This window comes from Columba livia, chromosome 2, assembly GCF_036013475.1.
Source record: "Columba livia isolate bColLiv1 breed racing homer chromosome 2, bColLiv1.pat.W.v2, whole genome shotgun sequence".
NCBI lineage: Eukaryota > Metazoa > Chordata > Aves > Columbiformes > Columbidae > Columba > Columba livia.
In genome coordinates this window covers 72,094,256-72,103,600 of record NC_088603.1, presented here as the reverse complement: position 1 = coordinate 72,103,600, position 9,345 = coordinate 72,094,256, and the positions used below count along the sequence as shown (strand labels likewise).

General features: G+C 45.5%; 1 long non-coding RNA gene across 1 annotated transcript; it reads right to left on the bottom strand.

The window, feature by feature from the left end:
* Positions 1-1,608: 1,608 nt before the first annotated feature.
* LOC135578539 (uncharacterized) lies at positions 1,609-8,732 on the bottom strand. The gene is made up of 2 exons (XR_010470287.1): positions 8,156-8,732; positions 1,609-5,396 (listed from the first exon to the last, which is right to left on the bottom strand). It is a non-coding gene; the product is annotated as an uncharacterized LOC135578539 (long non-coding RNA).
* Positions 8,733-9,345: the final 613 nt, after the last annotated feature.

Below are 9,345 nucleotides of genomic sequence, written 5' to 3'. Positions count from 1 at the left end.
CCTTAAGTAATGTTCAATATTCCAGAGCTTGAACTTCATGACAGTTACTAGCCCTGCTTTGTTCCTAGGGGAAGCTGAGGGCAGCAGCACAGCTGGGAATCTCCTACGCTTCCACATTCCCAGCCCAGCATCCCCACTGGAAAATAGCTGTCCCTTTCCTGTTTCTAAAATACCTCTTGATCCTCAAAGCAAGTAGTTGCCCCAAGAGCAAGTGAGGAGCCAACCTATGACTTCAGCTGCCCCCAGCCCAGTTTCATCCACCTCCCTCTTCCAGCTGGGAAGGAGAGGGGCTGTGCCAGCTGCCCACCCGCACGGGCTGGGGCAATGCAAGACCTTGAAGTCATGCAAGCTCACAGTCCTATTTGTGGCTGAAGAAGCCCAGGTGAGTCACAGGCACGCTGTCAGGGGACTACGCCAGCAAACACCAATGTCTTTCTCAATCGCTGCTGGGGCAGCCAGCACCAGGTGTGCTGTGTAACCAGCCCAGGTGCAGCTCTTATCCATCACAGTCAGTCCCTGAGATACTTCGCCTCAAGTCAGGCTCTGGCAGGGCTCCCAGGGAGGCAGCCTGTGGTTTGCACCTTCCATCACAGGCCAGCCCTGGCACTAGGGAGAGGATGGGCATGCAGTGGTACACCTCTGCTCTGGGACAGCATCACCCCTCTTTTTTGCTAATGTACACTTTTATAGGAGGAAATTAACAGAGTCTAGAAGGAGCTGAATCAAAACTGAGTTTGAACTGTGTGGTTAAACACGCACAAACCCATATGAATGCACTTAGGTGAGCTGACAACTGGTTTTTATCTGGTTGGCCTTCATCAATTAATTACAGACCAGCATGTCCACACCACGGTTTCTCTGTGATTTAACCAAGTCAATTTTCCAAAACAATTTTAACCAACCCAGTCACAACTGAATATGTAGAAACATATTTCATGATCTGGGACAGCAGAGTGCAGTCAGAAGTCTCAGGCACACAGTGCACAGAAATGCAGCCCTTCCAAATACATTACGGAAACTTGCTGGGGCTGCTTACAACATCCATCCCCATCCCTCTTGCAGGGACTGCTGCACTGCCTAGTGACATTGGGGGAAAGGGGTACATGCCTGGGTCTTATTTGCTTCGGGTTAGAAGTAAGTACTTTAAGCTTAAGCTGCCAAGAGAAGTTTGTGCTCAGACCCCAGCCTGCAAAGGGAAGGTAACAAACAGCTGAGGAGCAGTAGCATCTTAAACAGCTGCAGCTGTTTCCCCAGTGAACGTGATTCAGAGTCTCAGTGTTCAAGAGCTGAAGCTCTGAACATAGCAACGATTCTTGCAAAATATTTTGTTTCTTGTCTCTTTTTTTTCCCCTCCTTCTTCCCCACACAACTTTTTAACCTCTTGGTGCCTATACTGAGTTCCTCCCTAAAATAGTTTTCAGGGTGGAACATACTTGCCACTTGATCCATGGCTTGCTAAATTTAGCCAAACACAGACTGCCTGTACAAGACAGTTCTCTTGAAATGTCAGTAGCCACACGAAGTTGCCAATGTCATCCGGGAAGTGGGACACCACAGCAGTTATATTTTTTACTTAAAATAATAATAAAAAGAAACTTTCATACTCTGTGGAGAAGCAACCATAAATTTTATTCCAAAAAAACAGAGAGAAAAGAAAGGACAGACTTCAGCAAAGCAGCACTTGAGCCAGAAGAGAGCCTTTGTATTTAACATATGTAGAAAATATTAACTCTTCGAACCTGACTGGAGTCCCTGAAAGCTGAAAAAGAGAACGACCTGTTTCAAGTAGCTTTTGGAAGTACAGAGTTAAAGCAGAAGACAGACTAGTAATCTAGAGCAAGGAAAGATGTGGAGGAAAAAGAAAAATACACCAGCATTACATACAATTGCACCTTCTTAAGTTACCAAGTGTTTGATGTCAGCATCTCACTTTGTAAATACATGACTTCTGAAGAAATACCAAATATCCAACTGTTTCTCCATCTGACAAGGCACTGTGATCCATAGAAACAGTTTTCCCAGGATCTTTGCAGGGGTGACACCAGCGGCTGCCAAGGAGCCTTTTTTCTGTGCTCTGTAAACAGCTGTTGCTCCTTGCACTCCCTGCAGTATCACAGAGAGCCAAGTTCTGATACTGAGCAGCAGCCTAGGTCTAAGTATTCCCAGAGTAGCATTTTTTTAAAAAAATAAAAAGAAAAAACAATAAAAAGGACAATTGTCTATGAACTTATGGCCATATTTAGAAAAGTTAAAATAATTTAGAGAATTTAAAATAAACAACAGACATCTTTAAAAATTGCCTGGCTACAGTACCTTCAGCATCAGAGAAGCTCCTGTAGATAGGAGAGAATAGCAGGTCAGTTTGTCTCTCCATAAGGAAGACGGAAGGAGCCTGCACTAGGAACGATGTTTCCAGCCACCTCATCTACCATTATTTCTAAAGAGAAAGAAAGAGCTTCTAATAAACCAAAGTTCAAACTCTCCTGATTGCTGGAGGATCAAATATAAAGGCAATGAAAATGGTGGGTTGCACCAGCTGCTGCTTCATCACTTGACTAAAAGCAGGTGAGCAACTTGAGACAGCCCTAAAGGCAAAGGAGTGCTGAATTAAACCCATTAGGTCCATTTTGCAAATCCCCCCTCCCGCCTCCACAGGCAAACCTCCTGCTTGGGCTCATTTGGGCCTTATAGCTTGGAAATTATCCCAGCTGAAAATAAGCTCATCTCTGTCAGCATGTAAGACTGGTCACCTGCTATACATTCAGGCACACGATGAACCACATGCTGTGAGCTCAGCTAAGCAAAGGGGAGGAGGCAGGTGCAATTAAGGGCTCATTAGCATGCACAATCATTTTGGTTCCCATCCAAAGCCTACAGCAAAGGAAAGCAAAGCTATGTAGAAGTAGAGTTAGGTTGGCCTAGAGCCACTGAAGTTCTCATTCCAAGATGTACACAAAAATGAGTGGTCTGAAAGCTGGGAGAGGTTAAGAAATGTTTCTGGCTGTAGGGCTGTGAGAGAAAGCTGGGGTATAGGTACACCTGGGCTGAAAAACGGGCTTACTGCGGGGGCAGTGTCTTGTGTCTGACCGATACGGCGTCAGTAAAATGTGATATTGCACCCTGCTGGTAAACACAGCCCCCGGCTTTAATGATGCCTCCGTGGAATAACCTGTTGTGTCTCAAACTTACCTAACTCCCTGGGCAATGCAGAGCTGTTTTCAAGGCTAAGATGCTTGAACTTTTCTTCTCTGAGGCAAAGGAATGAGAGATTAACTGTGAAAGATGTATGCATGTGGAGAAACAGAACTGTTATTCAACATCATGCAACGTCTTCCCATTTGAAGAGCTGCCTGACTCTTCAGATAGATAAGCTTTTGGCTGTAATGGGATGGCTGTGGGAAGGGATAATGCACAGTTTAGACAGCAGTGGGACAAGAAAGTGTTCATTGTGCAACCAACGGTACAGATCCTGCAGTGTTCTGTCATCAGTATTTTGCAGAACTCCCCATAAGCTAAACTGTTGACCTACTTGCCTGCAGCCATGGGTAATTATCTTCATATCCAACATTAATTAGCAAGATGTGGGTGTCGCTGATACTGGGACAGTGTAACTTGCATCATTTCTGGCATTCAGTGATCTGTAAAATAATTCTAACTACGTGCAGAGAGTGATTACGACAAGAAAAAGGGAAAGATGCATAATTAAAACAGGTGGGTGGATCCATTGGGATAAAAAATCTGCTGATTCATCTTCCCCATATTTTACATTTTAAATTTAGGCTCTTTTCCTCCGCCTGCTTGATATCCCTAGGGTCAACTGAAGATCCAGCAGGTGTATCGTTTCATAGTCCTCAAGGCAGCAACACAAAAACATTCACCTTTTTTTTCAGCTTACTGAGAACTTCTGGAGTCCTGATGACTGTGACACAAGTCAGAAAACTCAACTGAGTCCCATGTAGATGTTCACCGGAGTAGAAGTTGCAAGCCAAATGGGAAGCAAGGCTTTTATTCTTAATTAATTCTTATTTAACTCAAATATCTAGCAATCAGTTGGATGGAAATCTCTCTTTGTTTAACATTAAACAGCTGCTGTTCCATTAATGCCTGCATAAGCTACTAATCTGGGTTCCCCAAGGAAGACCTCCAGCAAGAAAAATCCGAAAGAAATATCAGATCTTAAAAACTGTGGTTCTTTTTTCTTTAAGAGGTGGGAGGGATCGAGTAGAGGGTTCAGAAACAGTTTCCAAAGCTTTCAGAGGCTTCGCACAGACACACACCTTCTTTAAATTCAGAGTTCCTAGTTGGGGCTTCCACTTTCCACAGCCAGCTGCAGCAGCAGGCTGAACAGATTCATAAACACCCCGACCAGTGTGAAGAGGGTAAGCCCAGCAGGTAAACGTAGCCTTTAGTCTCAGCAGATGCTGTTAAATTTGTAGACTTGTGAACTTCCGATTGCGAGAAACAGACCTGAAGCATCATCCTGGACCAGAGCTACCCTGCAGTGCTAACGGTTTTGAAACCTGAGGCAGAGCCTTTGACTTCAAGGCTCCTCCTGTTTGTGGCATAAATCTCACTGTCAAGGAGAAAGAGAACTGCCCAAGTTATGGCAGCATTAGTCGGGTTACGCTACTCTGGCTTGGCCAACAGTGGGGTAAAACAACCGCTATTTAGTCCAGTGCAAATGTTATCCTCATTAAGTCTGTGCCAAGCGATTTGCTAGTTCAGCTCATCTGAATTGGCCATGGGTATCCAAATGCCAAATAAGCACTTTCCCCTCTTTAATTATAGTCTTTATGTTTCAAGATTTAGGTTGCTCCTGTCATTGTTTGCAAGAGAGGATGGAGTTGCATAACAGCATGTAACACAATACAGCTGCAGACAGGGCTGCTCAACCAGTGCGAGCCCAAATAGAAAACAGCTTCTTCTGTTAACCAACAGCTGAACAACAGCAGGGAAATCTCACCCATTCCTTTTCCACTGGTAAGGGGCAAGGGAAGGCCTGTGGGCTGTCCCTTTGGCCCTGTTTATGTCCAGCTTATTACAGCCACTAGCATCTTGGCAAGATTTGACAGAATTCTCTCTGGTGGGTCCTACCTAAGAGAGGAGCCAAACTGGTTCTGTTTGGCACGTTGCTTTTGATGGGAGTGTTGGTGTGTTTATTTGAAGAAAATAGGAAAGTCACTCCAACAATTTCACTTTTCATTCACCAAGTGTCAAACCTGGTAGGTCACCCTCAGGGAAAAATGCAACCTGTGTCAGCAGTATTGTTTGGTTTGTCTTGTTTGTTTTGTTTTGTATGAGGCCTGTAGGATCTGGTCCAGCAACTCTTCAGCCATCATGTTTGGGTCCAGGATTAGTCTGTACTTGACTGGATCCTCATTCTTCCAAAGCACATTCTGTGGAAAGAAGGGACAGTGTTGCATCAAAAAAAAAGCACCAGTGTTTGCTTTACATGCTTCTGGGGCCTACACAAGGTTCTGAGATCAGAGCCTGAGACCAAATTTTCTTCAACGTAGTTCCTCTGAAGTCACTGTTACCAGATAAGCTACGGAGCATAGCACAACCTTATGTGGACACTTGGACCGAGTGATTTATTTTTAGCTCAAAGAGTTGCCTGTTCTAACAATCCAACACAGCCCTTGGTGGTACCCATGAAAGTTTCCCTACACAAGGCGTTATGCTTGGTGGTACAATATTGAACTAAATTAGTTTAAAATCATACAGCTGCTTTACACTGTTGCAGAAGTGCGTGGATGTTCAGGTTAGCTTGTCTGGCACCTTGCATGCCAGTGTTTCAGTGGAAGAAACTGCACAGATGTCACCATTTTTAAAACCAGTGCAGCTTCTGGAGTGAAAACTGCACTGCAACTTATTGGTTTCACTGTTCTACCCAAAAGAGAGATTTTTAACTACGTTGGCTGTTATTCTGGAATATGAGGTGTAGGATTTGTCAAATGAAATGAACAGCTGCACATGCTTTTTGCTGCACAGACGTAGACCGGGGAATTTGGAAACTGATGAGTACTACTAGATATAGTAAGACCACCTGAAAACACCATGGGTGCAAATTCACAGCCACAGAGATGTGACCTAGAAATCCTTTTCACACGTGGCTCCGTGTTCAGTGTGTTGCACTGACCTACAATGGCAGCTTAGAAAAAGCAACCCATTTAACAGAGCAGTTTTTTAACTTATTGCATGCCCAAACCTGATGCAAGCACATCACATAGCGCCTTGGCTACTGAATGCAGGTTGCTATTAAACCAACTGCTGCCTACATTAGCCGGGAACATTGCTTACTAAGTATGTTCAGACTTCTGGTTGTCTTGCACCCGCCTATTATCTGATCTTAAAAAGCTACCCAGCATTCCCCTGCCAGTAAAGGCATTGCAGATGGCTGCGAGTCAGAATTGCAGCTCTCTGCAGATCAGGTGTGGCTGTACCACATCATTCTTGGTTCAGGCAGCAAGAGAGAATATGGAGAACACACTCACACACACACTCAAAAGGGCATCTAAAACAGCCAGCTAAACAGATGACTTCTATGCCAGTTCAGTTTCCTTGGGACTTTCCCAGCATTTTTACCCCAACTGTTTGCAGCAGTGTTGGGATTCAAGATTTATTTTTCTGGCCCAAGCATCCTAATAGTTCTTCAGTGTGGCTGCAAAACTACATAAACAAGGATGAAACACTGGTCCATGCAAATTGTGGCAAAACTCCTACTGATTCGAATAAAGCCAGGCTTTCACCCCACACCTTCCAAAATGTACAAACCCAGATTGAAAATACATTTCATAAATAGAGCACTGAATCTGCTCTTTCCAGGCCAGATAAAAGAAGGAACATCAAAGATTGCAGCCTTGCTGTTTTCATTAAACTTTCACTGAGGCTGGCTAACTGTGATGAAACAGCAGTCATGATCCTGGGTTCTCATTGAGATTGTTATCAAAATTAGCAAAAGTAGTTAAGTTAAAAGAGGGAGAAAGCTGTGAATGAAGTTAGGCTCCAGCCCCTGGTATTTTCCTCCAAGAGCTCTCAGAGCACTTGTTTGTCTGCTTAACTGCAATTCATTTTTCATTTTCCCCTGTTGCTTACGGCCTCCAGTCCTCAGTAGGATGCTAGATTCCTTGGCAAAGAGATGCAGGCTGTGTCGGTACCATTCTTCATACTCCACTGATCATTAACTCATCTGCAAAATTCCTTGCAGATATCTTACTGCCTCCCTTGTGCTCCTCCAGTACAGCAGTGTACCTCCAGACAGTCTTAAAGGTCTTGGTTTCAGGGAGAAAATCAGAAGAACTTCACGACACACAGCGAGCTTTGCAGGGAGCCCGTGCTGTTTCAGGAAATGCTCTTGAGGCAGCAACACTCTGTACCTTGCCCGCAGATAAGCAGCAGCAAGTTATTCACGAGAGAACTGCATGGTCCCCGCTTGGTAAGAAATGCAATCCCTCTAAGTCAACAAGGCAGGCAGGGCACTGATAGCTTTCTCAGAACAGACCAGACATTATTACAGGTCTGGTAGTGAGCTAGCAAAAGCTGACACTCTGTGTCTCCGTTACCACAGTACAATGTTTCACAAATATAGCTGTCTGAGCTCTCTCCAAATGTTTGGCAAATCCAGAGCAGTGTCTCTCTGACCATGTTCTGCAGGTCTCCTGTGGTCTGCTGAAAGCTGGTGGAGTTCAAAGTCTGTGCTGTTGTTTTTCTTCTTTGTCCACCTTCTAAACCGCATCTAAAGCCATTAGGAAAGGCAAGTATTAATACTTCCCTAACAGGAATCAAAGCAGGAGGGCATGTGGCGGAAGCAAGGAGCAAAAGAAGTTTGGGGAAGAGGCACATTATACCATGAAGAGATCTCTCCACGCTCTTTCTCCAGAAATTTGTCCCATGCTACGAAAACGCCGCAAAAAGCTCCAAGCTAAGCAGATTTTTTCACTGAATGCACAAAACCTGTGCTGCCCCAAGGCTCGCAGGGACAGACAGCCATTAGAGGGCAGCAGGTATCTAACACATGCATTGATGGGTCCCTGTCTGATACAAGATGTCCCAACCAGCAGAACTCACTGGGTAAAGCAAAAAAAAAAAAAAAAAAGGTATTTAATTTTTAAAAAAAAGTCTCTCCTGAAAGAAGCACTGTTAGCCAAGTACCTACCCACAGGCAGTACAGCCACATGCCATCCTATGGCAGGAATAAAAATGTTGTAATGTCTCGTCTTCAATGAGGTATCCACCATCCTGCCCAGCTATTATCCTGGAGACAGAAGAAAGAATTACATTTCTGGCAAACATCCTGAATAACAGCTGAATGGAAGTTCAGAGTGAAATATTCATTCCATGGGCTGCCCTCAGCCTCCAGCAATTAACATAAAAAAGGGAGGGGGGAAGCCCTGGAACACATGATCTGGGATACTTGTGACCACGATGTTATTTGTTTTGCAAGGAGCAATAAAAGCTGACCCTGCCAACTGTGTATGGTCTCCACTGCTTTCTATCAACTGGTCCTCAGGTGGGTGGCCAGGCTGATGAAGGTGAGGTGTGCTTGGAGCACTGTACCAGAAGAGCATCCTGAGAGCAGGCAGCAGCATCTTCCAAGGGAGAAGAAAGTCAGAGCTCCTGCCCTGGCCGAGAGCACTTCATCAGAAGGTACAGCTTCACTGGCAGCTCCTTTCCATCTTGCTGATCCAAAAGTGAAGTCTCTCAGTGAGCATATGGCACGGAGTGGAAATGAAACTGGACTGGCAAGCCAGGAGCCACTCAGGTCCCATCACTGAGACCAGCTCACTTGTCTGCTGACGTTGCCAACATTTTTAGGCAGTAAGATCTGAAGCCCAAGTCACAGATTTGAAGCACAATGTGATGCAAGTGATTTCAAGTGACAGACATGCCCAGAGAGAGCTTCTCAGACATGGGCTAAGTCCAGCAGCCAACTATGCTCTGTGCTGGGAACAAAATGTCAGTGTCCTCCTGGGGACACCCCATGCTGCTGCAGCACCAGCCCTGGGGAGACAGCTGCACTCCCAAGCCCCAGCCCTGTGGCCAGCAGCAGGCCAGGGCAGCCACCTTCTTCCATACCCCAAAATCTCCCATCTAAGCCATCACAGAGAAACCTCTCCTCACCCCACCACAAACCAAAGCAAGTGCCAGCACACGTTCGCTCATGGCGCTTCTTCCCTCTCCAGTCAGTCAAACCGAGACCACTATGGCTGTTGTAATGATGGGCTGGTGAAAGCCCTACATGGAGACCAGCACAGCCCTGCGCTGCTAACCCCTGGCAGTGTGCTAAGGTGGCTGGTGGGGGTCTGTCCCACAGCCCCTGCAGGCCCAGGGAGGGCAGTGCCAGCC